The sequence below is a fragment of the Enhydra lutris genome, unplaced genomic scaffold (genome assembly GCF_002288905.1).
Source record: "Enhydra lutris kenyoni isolate GAN:26980312 unplaced genomic scaffold, ASM228890v2 scaffoldscaffold12, whole genome shotgun sequence".
NCBI classification, from domain to species: domain Eukaryota; kingdom Metazoa; phylum Chordata; class Mammalia; order Carnivora; family Mustelidae; genus Enhydra; species Enhydra lutris.
Window position 1 is genome coordinate 13,823,789 of NW_019154096.1, and position 13,561 is coordinate 13,837,349.

Consider the following 13,561-nt stretch of genomic DNA (forward strand, 5'->3'; position numbering starts at 1 on the left):
TCAAGTGGAGTAACATTTGCACTAGGGGTCGCAGAAAAAGAGAGAGATAAAGGTGCAGAAAATTTATATGAAGAAATAATGGTTAAAATTTTCCCTAACCTAGAGAAAAAAACACTCCAGGTCCAGGAAGCCCCAAGAGTACCAAAAAATATGAATCCATAGAGAGCCACTTCAAAACATATAATTAAAATGTGAAAAATTAAAAATTAAGAGAGAATCTTAAAAGCAACAAGAGAAAAACAAATTGTTATGTACAAGGGAAACCCCATAAGGCTATCAGCAGATTGTGAAGTAGAGTCTCTGCAGGCTAGAGGTGAGTGGTATGACATACTCAAAGTGCTGAAAGGAAACAAAACAAAACAAAACAAAACCTCCAAAGAATATTTTACCCATCAAGATTATCATTCTGAATTGAGGGAAAGGTAAAAGTTTTCCAGAGAAGCAAAAGTGAGAGGAATACATCAGTACTAAACTGGCTTTGTAAGAAATGTTAATGGGGGAGCACCTGGATGGCTCAGTTGGTTAAGCATCAGACTCTTGATTTTGGTTAGGTCATGATCTCAGAGTCATGAGATTGAGTCCTCTGTTTTGGGCTCCATGCTCATTAGGCAGTCTGCTTGAGATTCTGTCTTTCTCCCTTTCCCTCTACCCCTGAACTACTCTCCAATGTTCTCATGTTCTCTCTCTCTAAAATAAATGAACCTAAAAAAAGAAAAGAAATAAAAGACAAAGAAAGCAAGTTAAGGCAACTTCTTTAAGACTGAAAAACAGGAGGAAGACGCGGTTGCAGGTTCAGCGGTGCTTTGGACGCCCCACTTCTGCTCCTGATTCACCGCGTTCGCTCTCACCGAAGAACACGTTGGTCAGGAAGCCGCGCCGCAGCCATGGCTTTTAAAGACACCGGGAAGACACCCGTGGAACCGGAGGTGGCGATTCACCGAATTAGAATTACTCTCACAAGCCGCAACGTAAAATCTTTGGAAAAGGTATGTGCTGATTTGATCAGAGGCGCAAAGGAAAAGAATCTCAAAGTGAAAGGACCAGTTCGGATGCCTACCAAGACTCTGAGAATCACTACAAGAAAAACTCCTTGTGGTGAAGGCTCTAAGACTTGGGATCGTTTTCAAATGAGGATCCACAAGCACCTCATTGATTTGCACAGTCCTTCTGAGATTGTTAAGCAGATTACATCCATCAGTATTGAGCCAGGAGTTGAGGTTGAAGTCACCATTGCAGATGCTTAAATCAACCTTTTTAATAAATTGATAATCTGTAAAAAAAAAAAAAAAAAAAAAAAAAAAGGACTGAAAAACAATAGCACCAATAAATAACAAGAAATCATGAAAGTATGAAACCTCATTAGAAAAAGTAATATATATGTTATATATTATATATATATAATACATAGGAAAGGTAGATTAATCACTTATAAAGGTACTACAAAGGTTAAAAGAAAAAAGTAATAAAGTTAACCAAAACTATAATAAATAATTAAGGGATATATCAAAAAGATGTAAAAAGTGCCATCAAAAACAAAATGTCTGTGGGAAATACAAATGTAAAGTTTGGGAATGTACTCAAATTTCAGTAATTATCAACTTAAAATTGACTCACATACATAGGATGATATATATGAACTTTGCAAACCACAAAGCAAAAATTTATATCAAACACACAAAAGTGGGCACCTGGATGGCTCAGTCAGTTAAGCATCTGCCTTCAGCTCAGATCATGATCCCAGGGTTCTGGGATGGAGTCCTGAGTTGGGCTCCCTGCAGGGAGTCTGTTTCTCCCTCTCCTTCTGCTCCTCCCTCTGCTTGTGCATGCTCTCTCTCTGCTAAATAAATAAATAAAATCTTTTTAAAAAATAAATAAAAATTTAAAAGTAAACATAAAAGAAAATGAAAAAAATATTTAAACATAACACTAAAGAAAGTCATCAAGGGATGAGAGAAAAAGAAGAAATAGAGAAGAGAAGAAACAGAGGAACTACAAAAGCAGCCAGAAAACAAGAAAATGACAATAAGACATATGTATCAATAATTTAAAGGGACTAAATTTGGCAATCAAAAGACAAAAAGTGGCTGATTGGATAAAAAGCAAGAAACATCTATATACTGCCTACAGAAGACTCATCTTAGAAGTAAGGACACACAGAGACTAAAAGTGAAGAGATGAATGCAAAGTCACCATGCAAATATTTCACCACGCGAATAGTGATGAAAGGAAGGTATTGTAGCTATATTCCTATCAGACTAAACAGACTTTAAGACAAATACTATAATAAAAAACAAATAGGGGCACTACATAATGATAAAAGGGTCAACACAATGAGAAGATATAACATATGTAAAAATATATGTACCTAACACAGGAGGACCAAAATATATAAAATAAATATTAACAGGCTAAAAGAGAGAAATTGTCAGCAATATAATAGGGGATATTAACACCCTACTTACATCAATAGATAGATTATTCAGACAGAAAATCAATAAGGAAATATACGTCTTAAACAACATGTTAGACCAGATGGATTTAATAGATATATACAGAACATTACACCCCCAAACTGCAGAATACACATTCTTCTTAAGTGCACATAGAACATACTCCAGGATAGATCACATGTTAGACCATGAAACAAGTCTTGATAAATTTAAGAAGACTGAAATATCAAGCTCCTTTTCTAACCACAATGGTATGAAGTTAGAAATCAACTACAAAAAAGAACCTGGGGAGAAAAATCCATAAACATGTGGAGGCTAAACAACATGCTATTAAACAACCAATGGGTCAATGAATAAATCAAAAAGGAAATAAAAATATACTTGGAGATGAGTGAAAATGGAAATACAACATTCCAAAATCTATAGGACACAGGAAAAATGGTTCTAAGGGGAAGTTTATAGTGATCGAAGCCTACATCAAGAAACAAGAAAAGGGGCGCCTGGGTGGCTCAGTGGGTTAAAGCCTCTGCCTTCAGCTCAGGTCATGGTCCCAGGGTCCTGGGATCGAGCCCCACATCGGGCTCTCTGCTCAGCAGGGAGCCTGCTTCCTCCTCTCTCTCTCTGCCTACCTCTCTGCCTACTTGTGATCTCTGTCAAATAAATAAATAAAATCTTTAAAAAAAAAAGAAACAAGAAAATTCCCAAATAATTAAAGCTTTTACTTAAAGGAACTAGAAAAAGAAAAGCAAACAAAACCCAAAGTTAATAGAAGGAAAGAAATAATAAAGGTTAGAGTAGAAATAAATGCCATAGAGACTAAAAAAAATAGTAAAGATCAATAAACTTAAGGTCTCATTCTCTGAAAAGACAAGCAAAACTGATAAACATTTAGACAAACTCATCAAGAAAAAAAAGAGAGGTTACAAATAAATAAAACTAGAAATGAAAAAGGAGAAGTTAAAACTGACACGCCAAAAATACAAAGGATTGTAAGTGACGATTATAAAAAATTATATACCAACAAACTGGACAACCTAGAAGAAATGGATAAATATCTGGAAACATACAATATGTCAGCACTGATTCAGGAAGAAAGAGAAAATCTAAACAGACTGATTACTAATTAGAATCAGTTATTAAAAAAAAAACTAATAAACAGAAATCCAGGACTGGAAATCTTCACAGGTGCATTATACTAAACCTTTAAAGAATAGTTAATACCTATTTTTCCCAAGTTATTCAAAAAAATTGAAAAGGAGAGAATGCTTCCAAATTTATACCAAAACCAAAGACACTACAAAAAAGGAAAATTACAGGCCAAAATCCCTGATGAATATAGATGCAAAAAATCCTCAATAAAATATTTACAAATTTAATTCAACAATATTATTTTTAACTTAACAATATTATTAAAAGGATAATATACCACGAATAAGTGGAATTTATTCTAGGAATGCAAGGATAATTCAATGTACATAAATCAATCAATGTAATATATCACATTAATAAAATAAAGAATAAATATCGCATGATCATTTCAATAGATGAAGAAAAAACATTCGACTAAATTCAAAATCCATATGTGACGAAAACTCAACAAAGTGGGTATAGACGGAATATATCACAACAAAATAAAAACAATATTTGACCAATCTCCTGCTAACTACATACTCAATAGTGAAAAAGTAAAAGCTTCTTCCCTAAGATCAGGAACAAGACAAGGATGTCCACCTTTGCCACTTTAATCATGTAGGAATAGTATAGGAAGTCTTAGGTACAGCATCAGGCAGGCAGAAGAAATTAAGGTAATCCAAATTAGTAAGGAAGTAAAACTTTCACTATTTGCAGATGACCTAATACTATATATAGAAAATCCTGAAGACTCCACCAAAAAATCCATTAGAACTAATAAATGAGGGGTGCCTGGGTGGCTCTGTTATTAAACATTTGCTTTCATGGGGCACCTGAGTGGCTTGGTTGGTTAAGCATCTGCATTGCTCAGGTCAGGACCCTGGGATTAAGCCCTGCAATGGGCTCCGTGCTCAGTGGGGAGCCTGCTTCTGCCCCTCCCCCCACCGTGCGCTCCTTCCCTCCCTCTCTCTCTCTCTCTCTCTCTCTCTCCCTCTCATTCTGCACCATCTCTCTCAAATAAATAAATAAATAAAATATTAAAAAAAGAAAAAAGCATCTGCATTCAGCTCAGGTCATGATCCTGCGGTCCGGGGATTGAGCCCTGTGTCAGGCTCTCTGCTCAGCAAAGAATCTGCTTCTCCCTCTCATTCTGTCCCTACCACCTACTCATTCTCTGTCTCTAATAAGTAAAATCTTAAAAAAAAAAAAACAAAAAACCTAATAAATGAATTGAGTAAATTTTCATGATACAAAATTAATATACAGAAATCTGTTGCCTTTCTATACAAATGATAAACTATCAGAGAAATTATAATTCCAGTTGCAACTCTATCAAAAAGAACAAAATACCTAAACATAAATTTTACCAATGAGATGGCAGACATGTGCTCTGAGATCTATAAGACACCAATGAAAGACATTGAAGAGGACATGAATAAATGGAAAGATATACGGTGCTCATAGATGAGAAATGTTAAGTTGTCTTACTGGAGATGTAGTGGAAACAGCAAGAGAATTAGAATTAGAAGTGGAGCCAGAAGATGTGACTGAAGTGCTGCAAAAGTGGATGAGGGGTTGCTTCCTATCGATGAGCAAAGAAAGTGGTTTCTTGAGAGGTAATCTATTCCTGATGGAGATGCTGTGAAGATGGTTGAAATGACAACAAAGGATTTAGGACATCACATAAACTTAACCAGCAGCAGGGTTTGAGAGGATTGATACCAATTTCGAAAAAGTTCTGTGGGTTAGATTATACCATGCTATTGACAACATCACACGTTAAAGAAAAATTATTTGTGAAAAAAAGAGTCAATTGATGTGACAAACTTCATCATTGTTTTAAGAAATTGCCACATTCACCCCAATTTCCAGCAACCAACACCCTGATTAGTCAGCAGCCATCAACACTGAGGCAAGACCTTCTATCAGCAAAAAGATTCTGACTCACTGAAAGCTCAAATGATGGTTAGCATTTCTTTAGCAATAAAGTACTTTTTAATTAAGATATGTACATTATTTTTTTAAGACATAAGGCTATCATACACTTAATGGATTAGTTATGTAAACATAATTTTTATATATACTAGAAACCAAAAAAATTCATTTGACTTAGTTTCTTGTTTTATTCACTTTATTTCAGTGGCCTGAAACTTAACCACAGTATCTCTGAGGTATGCCTATATCATATGTCAATTATACCATAATAATGATGGTGATGATGATGATAATAATACTTGGGGAAAACAACCAACAGGAAACAAATGTTGGCAAGGATGTGGAGGAAGGAGAACCTGTTTGCATTCTTTGTGGTATTGGTGAACTGGTACAATCATTATGGAAAACAATCTAGAGGAAAATTAGCAAATAATTAGTAAAAAATTAAAAAAAGAACTACCATATGACCCAGCAATTTCTCTTCTGGGAATATATTTAAATGAAATGAAAACAATAACACAAAATGTTATCTGTACCCCCATGTTTATAACAGTATTATTTACAATAGCCAAGACATGGAAACAAAATAAGTGTCCACTGGTGGCTGAATGGATAAAGAAGATGTGATACACACACACACACACACAAACACACACACACACACACACGACTATTATTCAGCTATAAAACACACACACACACACACACACACACACACACACGTATACATTCATATTGTTGTTGAGAGAGTAAATCCTAAGAGTTCTCATCCCAAGGAAATTTTTTTTTCTTTTTCCTTTTTCATTTTATTATGTCCATATGAGATATTGGATTTTAACAAAAATTATTGTGGTAATTCTTTTACAATATTTAAGTTAAACTATTATGCTGTATACCTCAAATTCATACAATGATGTATGTCAGTAAAACTGGAAAAATGTAATAATACTTGGAAATTAATTCTAAAAGTAGACCTCTGAAAAGACATTGGACAATGTAAAAAATGGAGTCTCCTTAGATATCCAAGTTTCCAAGAGAACTTCATGGTCTTACCTATGTAAATCTTGGCATACCTTGTTAAATTAGCTCAGGATTTGTCCTTTTCTTGAATACTTATTAATTATACATATTCAAATATGTTAAAGTGCATTTAACCTCATTTTGATAATAAACTGATATTTATTCAATATTATATAATTCCGTTTATTACCAGAGGCCATGATTCTGTTTTCTCCTACAATCCAGCTCCAAGGAGGCAGCTTCCTTTCCTCATCTCCAGCAGCCATTCAGATAACTTTCAGGGAATCTGGGTGAGAAATGAAGAAATTCGACTTTGTAGTTTGACAAACATGCATTTAGATCCTCTCTCTAGATCGCAGGAAAATTCTTCTGTGTCACAAAATCCTTACTTGTAAAAAGGACATATTACCCACCTTCTAGAATGGTTGAAGCTTCAAGAGAGGTGCTGTATAACTCGTCCCACATAGAACATGGCACACAGTGAGCAGTGGATGAAGAGCAGCGACTATTACTAATTGAGCGTTCCTTTCCCTGCCAGGCCTTTCTTTGCCCATCAGGGATTGTCACTGTGCTCATCTCCTTTTTGCCTCAGTGGGGGAAGCCCATTTCTTCGGCCAGAACATGAGTCATGAGGAGCACTGTAAAGCCCAGGCTCCGCAGCCTGTCTCCAGACTGATAAGGTTGAAGTCAGAAGGCTTTCCTGAAGGTGAAGGGCCGAAGGCCTCCCACTTTGTTCAGAAACCTGTACTGTATTTGGTTGCTTTTTATTTCGGTTCTTTAACATTTCTGACTCACCAGAACACTAATATGTGTGGAGAGGATTAGTAGCTAATTCTAATAGTCCTATACTTTGTGTTTGTTATGTTCCCAGAGAGTTCTCATTACTTCCAGATGGCATTTTTTCCCCCTAAGATCACCTCAGTCCTCACCCCCTGGTTCTGCTCAATTTCTCTTCACTCCCATTTTTGGGGGGGCCCACTACTACCCCAGGATTTAATACCAGTTTCCTTTGTGTATGTATAATGAGTTTTTCTTTTAGAAGGAGCCATTTGCCTATATTTATGCTAAGTTTAGTTGTTTTCCACTTTAAAAAGTGAACTGAATTAGATAATATTTGACCATTCCTACAGATGTGGCCAGGATACTTCAAAAACACTTCATCAGGGGATTTCACATTTTTGTTGCTTTTTAAAATACTTTGACTCATTCTGAAAGGAGGCAAGTGGAGCTTAAAGTTCTCTTTCTCAAGGGTTAGGCGACGAATGTGTTTTGGAACAGATTTTGGGAATTGGATTCTGAATCTGACTTTGGAGGCAGAATTTCAGTGTGGGAACCAGAACCTTTAGGAAAAAATTACAGTAACTGAAATGTTTCAAATTCATAAGAGAATGTTTGGATGTGTTACAAGGCGGGCGGGGGGGGGGGGGGGGGGGGGGGAGCTCAATAATTTGGTGTGTGTGGCCTTTTTTTTTTTTCCTCCCAGGCCAGAGAAAACAAATGATTCTTACCCCACAGTGTTCAGGGCTTCTAATTCCTAATAAAAAGGTTATGGGAATTAGACATTAAAAGACTTTAGTAAAACATCTAGAAAACAATATATGTTCAAACAAAATTTTCACTGAATCACAGTTGACTCTTTGTCCAGACTGCCAATTCATTTTGATACAAAGTAACTATGGATAAAGTTTTCCAGCTTTTTACATTTGGTGATGTGGGTGGGTGACACTTCGTTTTTCCTTTTCTTTGCCAGAGTCATAAGCTGACATTAGTAATAGCCACATGAATTTGCTCTACATAAATTCTTCCTATAAGTTGAAAAAGTCTCCACCTTCTGTTTCACAAAGCTAAGTTAAATTCCTAGATGAGAAAGGGAAATCTCATCTTACTATTTTCTTTATATATTTCAAAGCTTTTAAAAACACATAAAACTACCTTAACTGTTTCCATCAGAAAATGCGAGGACAGGATGGCTTTAAGGAAAGTTATAGCCTTATCTGTCATGTCATAAATTTTAAATCATGCACTCCATTATAATGAAGATGTCTTTAAAGAAGTGATTTGTTAAAAAAAAAAAAAATCAGAGGACATAGAATTGAGTTAGGAAAGAGGATAATAAGAATGATATGGATAATACTTATCACCCTTGCATTTTCATAAGCCCAGGATAAATACAAGCTTTTTGGAATAGCTCTTTTGGTCACACTACTTTTAAGGCAACGATAAGTTAACAAGACTGAAAAACTAGTTAAAGAAATAATTTAAAGCAAAACTATAGGTCCACTGTTTTACATCCTCTTCAAACGGTATTTCTCTATGAATTATTCTGTATTTCTCCCAGTTTGTTAAAAACAATTAAATCTAGGTGATGTAAAAATGGGGGGCATGCCAGTGCTTCTCAAACTATATGTGATGAAAAAAGCCAGTTTTTAAAAATTCACTTGAAATGAATTCTTCGTTTGCAAAATATAATAAAAATCTTGTGGCTGTATAGAATTGTTATAAAAGTTCCTAAATGCTTCTGTTCCCTTCTCTTACTGCAGAGAACACAGTTCTTGAATTCACACCTGTCCATAGACCACTCTTACAGAAGTACTCAATTACACATTTTTCATAACAGAAGAACTTAGAAATGTATTTTTAGAAGATACATGGAATTATCAAGTGCTGTCATATGTTTTATCAGCTTTACTAGCCTCAAAAGAACTTGGATGTGCTTTCAAGGTCTTTAAGATACAGTAAGTTGTAGAAATCTCTTGGAGAAATATTGAAATGTGTGTCGCATGTGTGCTTAATGTAAATGTGCTTTTCTTTTGATTCTGTTCTTTCGCCAGCCCTGTGGCTACTCCAGCTGCTTCCTGTGTGTTTAATGTATCAGATTCTCCCTCTCTTGGTTTCTCCATCTCACGCTGTCCCATTTATTTATGCTTTCCCACAATTGAGGGGAAATAGCATTTTCAGTCACTTGGAGGAGAGTTTATTTTGTGTGGCAGTACCTCTAGGATCTGGCATGCTCTAGAAGTGGAAAACATTTCCTTTGATCTTCTCTAGATGGTGGTTTGTAAGGTTCCAAGGCAGAGACCAACAGGGCATGCATGTTATATTACAACATTTTGGAGGAAGGCCCATCGCCATTTTCACCCTTGCAAGGCTAATCCAGACCATTTTGTTTGGAGCCATTCTTTATTAGCAGATGTTAGAAGTTTACCTTTTTAGGATGCTCTTGGAAATTGATTTTAATGTTCTGCTAAAGCAGAGGAATCATCCTAGTACTCAGAGCAGGCAGTGATAAAGATACAATTTCAGCAGCAAAAAAAAAAAAAAAAAAAAAAAAAAAGAAGGGAAACCAAATCCCGAACAGTGGCCCCTCCAGCCTACAGCCCAGAGAAACGAGTTGACAGCTTTGTGAAGAGGGTGTCCAAACTAATGTGCCTGCTGGAACCAAACAGAGCAACCGTGTGGAGTGGTGGTAACAAACTAACTCCAAGCTGCTTGGGGATTGTGAGGACCAACTGCTCACACAGAAGGAAAAGGAACCAAATAAAATACTAAAGAGGAAAAGAGGGAAATTGGGGGAACATGCTATAGCAAGGCCTGCAAGCCACAATATAAAAGACCGAAATCTCTGGGTTTGTATCTGTGAACCTTGGGTACGTCTTGCTTCCTGATCCTCCAGCAATGCAGTCATAACAGCTTCAGCTGAAAAAGGGACTCCTGAGAATGGTGAGGCTCCACAAAGTGGCTTCCTTTCCAAGGTCTACTCAGGCCTCCCAGAATTTCCCCAGTTAGTTGGGGAAGAGAGAGCAGACAGACTGTCCCTTTGTTGGGAGGAATGAGGGAGATGCCATGGCAACTCTGATGAGGAGCTGTGGTCAGAACCTGGACATAGTATCTTCCTTAACAATTATTAAATACATATCCTACAGCCACAGTTCTGCCTGGTTGTGTGGGTCTGTGTGTGCAGTGTTCTTGTTCCTGTGAGGAGGGTCTTGTGTGATGACACTCTTACTCCTCCTGGCTCTTAGCCCCGGGTCAGCCTATGAGTTACAAAGATTAATTCCTATTTTGTGCTTGGCTTTTTCACTTATGGTGTTTTGGCCCATATATTTATTTTTAATATTTGTTAAATTAAAACCAGTAAGTTTTATAGAAATACAGGTACCCCAGCATCTCTCCAATGACTAGAAATTTCTGGGGGAAGGTTCAGGCAATCTATAGTTTCATGAAAGTTTTCCCCATGGTTCTGTTGTATCAGGGCTAGAAATCCAGTCATTTGAACCACTGGCTGAAGCCACTATGAAATAAATGGTAGTAGGGACAACAAAAACCTTCTATTATAGGGAGGCACTATTTTCATCCATTTTTACAGATGGTTCTGCTAACGCAGAGACGTGTTAACTAATTTGCTGAAGGCAGTATAGCAGTGAGAGGTGTAGATACAAGCTGAGAGGGGACGCCTGGGTGGCTCAGTGGGTTAAAGCCTCTGCCTTCGGCTCAGGTCATGATCCCAGGGTCCTAGTGTCATTGGGCTCTCTGCTTGGCAGGGAGCTTGCTTCCCCCACCCCACCCCCCACCTACTTGTGATCTCTCTGTCAAATAAACAAATAAAATCTTAAAAAGAAAAAGATACAAGCTGAGGTTTAGACACAAGCTCTTTGACTCTAGAAGTGGAACTCTTGTCTACTATGCTAAGTTGCAAAAGATCTGCAGAATTGTGGGCTGATTTGGCTGGTCAGAAATTGACTGTTTTTAGAGGGGAACTGTGGTCAAAAGATTGCAAAATGACTTGAAAATAGAACATTTTTCTGTCTCTGGGAGCAGACAGATGGGTAGAATTCTGTGCACCATACCCATTCCAGGCAATGCTGAGAAGTACTGATGAGAGCATCTTGTGTAGGTGAGGGTCATAGGTGAGTGTGCAAACCTTAAAAGTGGCTGCATCTTGGACTATGTGTTGAAAACCCTTGACCAGGGAGTCACATGGGGAGTAAATGTGGAAATGTGCTTTCCTGACACTTCAGTCCTCTTAAGGGATTTACATGCTCTGATTTCTCTAATTGTTATGCAACCTAAAGAAGCATTGCAAAGAAAACAATGTAAGGGCTGTGGTTCCTACATGTACTTTCTCAACCAATCAAGAAAAACTTGTAATTATCATAGGAAGGGGGTAAGAAAATGGGATGGACCACATCTCCCTCATTCCACTTCTACTTCTTCCCTCCATTCCCATTCCTTCTTTAGGGTCAGGGGACATGCTCATGTATCTTTGAATTCCTCCAGTAGCATTGCTACAAAAGTGTGTCCCCATATTCTGCTGTGTTCCTCTTAGAGATCCGGCGGAATTAAGCTTTGCTACTAAATCCTGACTGTTGGATTTCTCCACTTATAATAAGATCATCTTCATTACTTTGAATGAGTTATTTGGCTTCTCTGACACAGCTTCCTCATCTATAAAATGCAATTGCAAATATCCACTGCCCAGGGTTATCCTGGGGATTAAGTAAAATAATTTGGATTAAAAATCTCATCCAGAGTCTTTCAATTAGCATGTACTCAATAAGTGTTGATTTCTTCTCTCTTGGCCCAGTACAGTGATCTTCCTAGGGCAACACTTCAAACACTGTTTGGAAAAAACAATTACTAAAGTGATTTGCATAGAAACAGTGGTTCAGAATCTGACATATAGGGTTCCTTGACTCTCCTGAAATGAATTTTCCCCCAAAGGTGGCTGTTGATACCCTCAGGCCAGAGTTTGCTGGAAACACCCTTACAGTGAACAACTTGGGTTTATTTCCCACTGCAGGGAGGGAAACGTCACAGCATGGGGTAAGTGAATGTTAGAAAAACCTTGGAGTATTTGGGTTAGTAATAGGTGATTGGCGGGGTGGGGGGGCAGTTAAAGGAAAAGAGATTTTTCTGTGAATTGGATGCTCTCAGGATGCAGAGGTAATTCTGACTGAGTTTCTTAATATGTCTTACCTAGAAGAATATAGAACAAGATAAAACTGAAATGCGTAAGGAAACAATGAAGAGTAATTCACATTAGCTAGGAGAGGGGGATATTTGGAATTTGAAAGTTTGGATAATGTTCATATTTTTTCTGTGTTCATGGTTATGGAATGGTCCGTTTTTGTCTTGATCCATCTTGGTCATAGAGTGGCCTTGTCTGATATTGATGTTTTGTAAAATTGTTCAACAGAAGAACACCAAGATCTGACTGTGAGTGCTAGTTCAGCTTCTAGATGACAGGGGCTGCCTTTCTCTTTCTTGTGATTTTTTTTTTTTTAGTTATATATTTTATTTACTATGTTTATAGCATTGACTAGTATGTGACAGACATTGTTCTGAGAGCTTCACAACTGTAGGACTAGTACTAATGTACCCCTAAAAGTTACTATTTTCATTACCCCCATTTTACAAATGAGGAAACTGAGAATCAGATGAAGTAATTTGCTCAAAGTCATACAGCTCATGGGTGACAGAGCTAGAATTCAACCCTAGGCAACATGGCTCTTTAGTCAGGGCCTCTAAGCTATACCAAGGCAGGCAAGATGGTGTTTGTCCTAGAAGGTGGCCATCAGTGTCCTCATGGGTTTTTTAAAAGCTATTAAAAAAATTTTTTTTACTCCTCCTTGAGCCTTCTCATTCCATCATTGACTCCAGATTCTCTGCATTTATTTAAAAATCTTGATGGAGTACCTACTGTATGCACATGGTGTATGTGTATGTGACCCAAATGTTTCCAAGCCTCCTGTGGGAAATCTTCCATCTCTGTTGCACCTGTGTTGAAGAATCTGCACCCTGATACCTGTTTATGCTAAAGCAAGAGACAGGTCATTCTTTCTCTGTTTAGTTGTCAGCAAGGGAGATAGTGAATCTTGAGGGCATATCAAGTAATGGACCTACTGCCAACAGTTTTCTGAGTTGCCAATGCCTGAACAAATGGGAAGAGATGTTCTCATTCCAAAGAGCATTACAACAATTCCAGGTATTGCTGGAACAGAGTGAAAGATGGATTGATTATGTTG

The 13,561-nt window shown here is 37.3% G+C and overlaps 1 pseudogene across 1 annotated transcript; it reads left to right on the forward strand.

The window, feature by feature from the left end:
- The first annotated feature begins 776 nt into the window (after positions 1-776).
- On the forward strand, positions 777-1,301 carry LOC111144786 (annotated as a pseudogene). The gene has a single exon (XR_002640428.1). The product of XR_002640428.1 is annotated as a 40S ribosomal protein S20 pseudogene (transcript).
- The last annotated feature ends 12,260 nt before the right edge of the window (positions 1,302-13,561 follow it).